The sequence below is a fragment of the Chrysochloris asiatica genome, unplaced genomic scaffold, assembly GCF_000296735.1.
Source record: "Chrysochloris asiatica unplaced genomic scaffold, ChrAsi1.0 scaffold00069, whole genome shotgun sequence".
NCBI lineage: Eukaryota > Metazoa > Chordata > Mammalia > Afrosoricida > Chrysochloridae > Chrysochloris > Chrysochloris asiatica.
The window spans coordinates 12,949,902-12,957,060 of NW_006408587.1; positions in this window are offsets into that span (position 1 = coordinate 12,949,902).

Below are 7,159 nucleotides of genomic sequence, written 5' to 3' on the forward strand. Positions count from 1 at the left end.
CTCCCGCGGAGCGGCTGGTAGTTTCGAACCGCTGACCTTAAGGTTCGCAGCCCGATTCGTAACCACTACGCTACCAGAGCTCCTTAAATACTATTCCTCTCAAATTAGTCATTCTCAGTATGATTGTCTGACTCCAAATGGCCAATACTATTCAATCTCAGCTTACTACTCATTAAGTTATCAATCTTTGTCTATGTTGCTTTTCATTTTTTACAACTTTTGATATTTTCCTAGATTCATACTATGTTGATTCAATGTCCAGATTATTAACGGATGTTTGCAGCTGGTTCTTCTCATTTTCAGTTTTGCCTCATCAGTGCATGAAGGTCTCAAAATCTTTGCTCCATCTGCAACCTCTCCTGTGAGGAGGTAGCTCTTACTTGTCCTATTCTGAGTCCTCTCCAACCTGAGATGCTCATCTTCCAGCATTATATCAAACAGAGTGTCCAAGTCTGGAAACTCTAATGAAATCTGTCCACCATGGGTGACCCTGCTGGTATTTAAAATATCAATGACTTGGCTTCTACCATCACAGCAACACACAAGTCACCTCTCTATGACAAGTTTTTGACAAGCAGTGGTTAAAACTGTCTGATGTTGTTGGTGGTTACATGCTATGAAGTCAGTTTTAACTCATAGTGACCCTGTATAGGGTTTCTGAGGCTGTAAATCTTTGTGAGAGCAGAGAGTTGCTTCCTTTTTTCCAAGGAGCTGTTGGTAGATTCAAATTGCTGACCTGATGTAACCTACTAAGCTGCCAGAGTTCCTTTTAAACTATGTAATATCATGTAGTTGCTGAAAAGATAAGTATTATCACCTTGCCTTTTTTCATACTATATGGAGACATGATTAGTACTCAACAAATATTTTAAGTGAATAATATTAACTACAACATTAGAAACAATTATATGCAACACAAAAATGTAAGCACTTTACATACATTGACTTATTTAATTCTTACAACAAACCTATGTGTGTAGTAGTAGTACTATGCCAATGTATCAGATGAAGAAACGGAGGCAAAAAGAGATTATGTCCCTTTATCAAAGTCAGACAGTCTATTAGTGGCAGAACATGGAATGTCTCTTAAGATGGAGATATGAATGAATAATTTTTCTTTTTTTGATAGGTTCTAAAAATTGAAAGCAAACAATGCAAAACAAAAACAAACTCATTGATATCATGACTTGCGCAATACAATCAAGAATGTGTCTATTTTCCTCAGTAAAGCATTATTTTACCAAGCTCTTTGCTAGGTACATTTTAAGCCTAAAAACTATTTAGTGAATGAGTTACTTTTTTACAATTCATTCATAAACTATTTCCCTTTTAATTCTTTTGAAAAGATCATTTGCAGCAACAACAAAACCAAACCATCTGTCAATAGGGTGTGACTAAGTGTCATGAGGGGGAAAGACAGTAAAATGATTGGAACTGAGAGATTGCTATGGATACATCTCTTCTGCCTCTGTGATTATTTGTCTTATTTTCAGATCTGTCACTTGGACCCCAATACAGTAAAATACTCATGTTATAGAATATTCATGTTTGTGCTCAACATCATTAGCTTCCTTTGAAAGAGAAACTGGTGGCAGTGTTTATCATATTTTTATACCATTGTGACTTTGCAGATGAATTATTGCTTAACACACAGCATCAATTTTCCTCACATACACTTAGATTTTTATAATATTGATAGTTGACTCACAGACTTTTCTATTATTTTTAAACCAAGAAAACAATAATTTTTGTCTATACAGATTTCCTTGTTATGAGTTCAATTAGAATAATTAGCAGAATATATGTCTGAGCACACATTCAAACTGTGTGAGCATTAGATACTGGCAAGTCCCATATCTCCAATTTCTTAGAAATCAATATTCAGGACAGGAACATTCTAAGCCTCTGTGAGAAAAACAGAAAATCTTTGATTTATGCCACTTAGACATAAAGGAGATCATATCATTCACTGATTACGTTGCTGTATACGGGATTCTGACAGTCCTTTTCTTTTTTGCTATTGTTTTTATTCAAAAAGGTTAAAACAATATCGATACTATTTACTTTAGTATCCAAAAAATTATTTGTTTTGAAACTAGACAAACAGACCAATCTTTGTTATTAACGAATATTCCTTGTCCAATTCTCTCAAACTACATTTTGAGGAAGCATTTATAGTTTAAAATTTGATTGACAATTTTGTTCTTCTTTCATGAACAAATTGGGAAAATATATTTTTCTCTCACCCTTATCCTCTACAACTCACTACACCAAAAAGAGTAACAGGAGAATTCCAATTCACAACCAATCTCACCTGAACAGATATTTAATCTAATTTTTGTTTTACAGGCAGAATTGTCAAATATGTCATGATCTCTGACTTCAAATAGAACTTCTGAGGAACACCAAATGAAAAAGCATTTTTAAAAATTGGTTTAAGTATGAAAAGTTGGTCTCATTTCAAAGTCATTTTCATTATGGCTTATGAGCAAATGAACAAGCAAGTTAGTGTCAAGATTATATACAACATACAATACTTACAGTCTTGAATACGATATAAAACATAGCCGCTCTTTGCTTCTCTCTTTCTTTATGGACATAATCCCACCATTTGATGGTTATTGCAGCTCTCTCAGTATTTGCAACTCGACAAGTTAAAGAATCACAGATATGTGGACTTGCTACTTTTTATAATCATATGTCATGAGAGATGCCATAAAAAAGCAAGTAAAGAAATATTACTACAAAATTATACAAACCTTTATTACACAAAAATATCAAAATATGAAGCAATTGTTTCTCACCATATCCTCATCTAGGCCTATACATTTCTTAAGTTAGTGTTTCCAAGCTCTCTCATTCTTTCCTGAAGAATTCTGCCCTCCAATTTATGCCATGTCAAAACTGCAATTTTGTCATCATTTTGGAACTTAAATCAAGCTCTTTTTTAATGTTCATTGAATTTAGGTAACAAAAGAGACATTTCATGGGAAAGGTCAGGGCAGATGGGTGGATGGGTTAATATTATCCAGGGAAATGCTCATAGGCCAGCACTTAGTACCCTTGAAGAATGAGCAGGTGCATTCTCGTAATAGGAAAAAAAAAAATTCTTGGTGCAACTTTTCTGATATTTTTCTCACAAATGTAGTTTTCAATTAAAACAAACAAACAAACACACAAAAAACCCCTGCTTCCTAATAATCCCCATGATTGTTCTGTGTCTTTCTAGAACATAAATGAAAAAGCAGTTACCATTACTTTTTGAGCTGACCACTGTGCATTGAATTTATATGGCCCAGCACATCCTTTCTTAATCATTGTTTTGATTTGGACCTTTCTCTTCGAAGTCACACTGGCAAAACAAGTGAATTATTGAGAAAAATTGCAGTCAATCACTGAACACAAAGACATACTTTAAAATGTTTTGTTTGGAATTAACCTATGCATACAGGAACTGGAACCTTAGCAGCAATAATTTTTTGACTTATATCTGCCAAGCGTCCAGTCATCATTCATTCAAGACAGTTTTGTAGCATCACAGGAATCTGTCTGCATTCCATTTCTTGCTGAGGGCTTCAACATTATCATCACTCCCAGTAGACTACATATACAGAGATGCTCTCTTGACCAATTTTACATAAGGGACTCTCAGACCAAAACAACTAGTTTATTTTCCTTAAGAAAAATGTTAAGATAGGAAGTTCAAATTCACAATCTGTTCCACAGAAGAAAGGTGTGACCGTCTACTTCCATAAAGATTTACAACCTTGGAAAGCTTAAAAGGTAGTTCTACTCAGTCCTATAGAGTTTCTATGAGATGGAATCAACTCCATAACAATGGATTTGGGTTTGTGATTTTATTTTTAATGACTTATTAGATATATGTGGAGGAGAGAGAATGGACTATGTATTCAAAGACAATTTCTGCTCCTTTCCAATCATGTAGCAGTAGGCAAGCTAATGGTTTCATGAAGGTAAATCAATATTGTTGTTAGGTACCATCAAGTCTGTTCTCATTCTTATAGACCCAATGCACAAGGAACTAAACACTGTCTGATCCTACACCATCCTCACATTAGCTGTTACATTTGAGCCCATTGTTGCTGCTGCTGTGCCAATCCATCTCATTGGAAGTCTTCCTGTTTTTCACTGACACTCCACTTTACTAAGCATGATGTCATTCTCCATGAAACGGTCCCTTCTGATAATATGTCCAAAGTATGAGAGACAAAATCTTGCCACCTTGGCTTCTAAGGAGCATTCTGGCTTTACGTCTTCCAGCCTGTATTTGTTTGTTCTTCGTCTTCCAGCCTGTATTTGTTTGTTCTTCTAGAAATGCACGTTACTTTTAGTATTATTCATCACCATAACTTAAATGCATCAGTTCTTCTGTGATCTTCCTTATTCACTGTTCAACTTTCACATGCATATGAAGCTACTGAAATGACATTGTGAAGCACACCTCAGTCTTCAAACTGACATCTTTACTCTCGAACACTTTAAGAGGTCTTGTGCAGCAAGACGTTGTTTAATTTGTTATATATTCCTTGATTTCTTAATGGATGCTTCCATGAGTATTGATAATGAATCTAAACAAAACGAAGTTTTTGACAACTTCAATCATTTCTCCATTTACCATGATGTTATTTATTAGTCCAGGAGTGAGGACTTTTGCTTTATTTACATTGAGATGCAATCCATAACAAAGACTGTGGTCTTTGATTTCATTAGTAAATGCTTTAAATCCTCTTCACTTTCAGCAAACTAGATTTATTCTATTTCATATATTTCAGCTTCTCAGATTATTTTCTCAGCATACAGATTGAATAAGTATGGTGAAAGAATACAATCCTGGTGAGCACCTTCCCTGATTTTAAACTGTTTAATGTTCCTTTGTTCTGTTCAAATGATTGCCTATTTCTCTATGTACAGGTTCCTCATGAGCACAAAAAGTGTTCTGGAATACACATTCTTTGCAATGTTGTTCATAGATTGTCATGATTCACACAGCCAAAAACATCTGCATAGTCAATAAACATCATTCTGGTATTCTCTACTTTCTGCAAAGATTCATCTGAGGTCGGCAATGATAACCCTCATTCCGAGTCCTTGTGTGAATCTGACGTGAACCTCTGGCAGTTCCCTGTCAATGTACAGTTGTAACTTTTACTTGCATAGGATATTTTACTTGCATGTGATATTGATGATGTTGCCCAATGATTTCTGCATTCTGTTGGGTCACCTTTCTCTGGAATGGGCACAAGTATGCTTCTCTTCCAATCAGGTGGACACGTAACTGTCTTCCAAATTGCTTGTCACAAATGAGTGTGTCCCTCCAGTGCTACATCAATTTGTTGAAAGATTTCAATTGGTAGTCCATCAATTCCTGGAACCTTCCTCTTTGCCTTCAGTGAAATTTGGGCTTCTTTTTTTGGTGACATTGGCTCTTGTTTATATGTTACCTCTTGAAATGTTAAACATCAACCTTTTCATTTTGGTTCAGTGACTTTGTATTCCGTCTATCTTCTTTTGATGCTTTCTGTATCATTCAGTATTATTCCCATAGAATTGTTACCTGTATTTTAAGGAGGCAGTTCTAGCCCAGCTACTTTTTGAGTGCCTGCCAACCTGAGGAGCTCATTTTCCAGCACTGTATCTGACAGTATTCTGGTGCTGTACATACTGTTTCAATATTCAATGTTCTGATGCTCTCTGACAGTGTTCTACTGCTATTCATATGATTATCTGTGGGTAAATATTCAGAAGTAGTTTACCTCTCCTTCTTCCTGGTCTTTCTTAGTCTGGAAGCTTAGCTAAAACTTGTGTATTGTGAATGATCCTACTGGTATTTAAAATACTGGTGATATAGCTTCTCGCATCACAATAACATAGATTTCACCACAACATGACAAACTGACAGATGGGTGGCTGGTCAATTAAATAACAAATGCAAAAAGAAAATCTGCTTCCTTTGAGTTGGTACCTACTCTGTTCCTACTCTATAGTTGACTATATAGGACAAAACAGAAATTTTCTATAGGATTTCTCTGAGTGTAAGTTTGAGGGACAGCCTACAGCCTCATCTGTATCCTACAGAGTGACTGATGGGTTTGAACCTCTGACCTTTCAGTTAGTAGTCTAACATTTAGCCCACTGTGCCATTAGGAGTCCTTCTTAAATGCCAAAGGTGGTGGTGGTGGTGGTTGTTAAGTACCATCCAGTCAGTTCTGACTTACAGCAGCTCTGCATGGGGTTTCCAAGGAACAGCTGGTGGCTTTGAAACATTGATTTTGCAGTTAGTACTCTAGTGCTTATCTACAGCACCATATAAGGCAGTTGCTTTTTATTACTATTATTATTATTGTTACACATTTGCCAGTGCTACATTATTCATGTGTACAATTCAGTGAGATCAGTCATATTATGCTATACAGCTATCATCATTATCATCTTGCCAAATTTTCCATCACCATAAACTGAAACTCAGCGTTCTTAAATGATGATACTTTCCTTTCTCAGGGTTTTTAAAGTGTTATCTTTGACATTTGCCAGTTTAATGCTTATTGTACGTTTAAAAAATAAAATGGAATCTTGACATGGTGCTATGGGTTAATGCACTGGGCTGCGAAGTCAGTTTGAACCACAAGGTTGGTGATTCAAAATCACCAGCTGCTCCTTGGAAACCCTATACTGGGTTGCTATGGGTCAGAACCGACTCAATGGCATTTAAAAATAATAACACCTACTAATAATAAAATGACCCTTATTATTCCCCTTATATTAGTATTTCCAAAATGAAAATACATACATATTGAAATTTGGAGAACCATTTTAATTATTTAAAAAAATAATAACACAAGTAAAAGCAATATGAGAACAGGCATAAGACAAACAATATTATATCATCTAGAAAAAGAAGTTTCTAGAATACAGTACAATCTCCCTATGTAGCTCCAGTAGCAGTCTAGTTAATATTTGCTCATATTTCAACCTTGTCATTTGCTACATACATAGCTGGCACATTTTCTAAGGGCTGAAATGTTATCACAGTAGGCAGGTAACAAATGTTAAGATAAATTTAATAGGGTAGCTTTGAAGCCAGAAGAGATCCAATACTTTGAGAAAAAATGTAAGTTCATAAGGCCCACCCTACCATTTC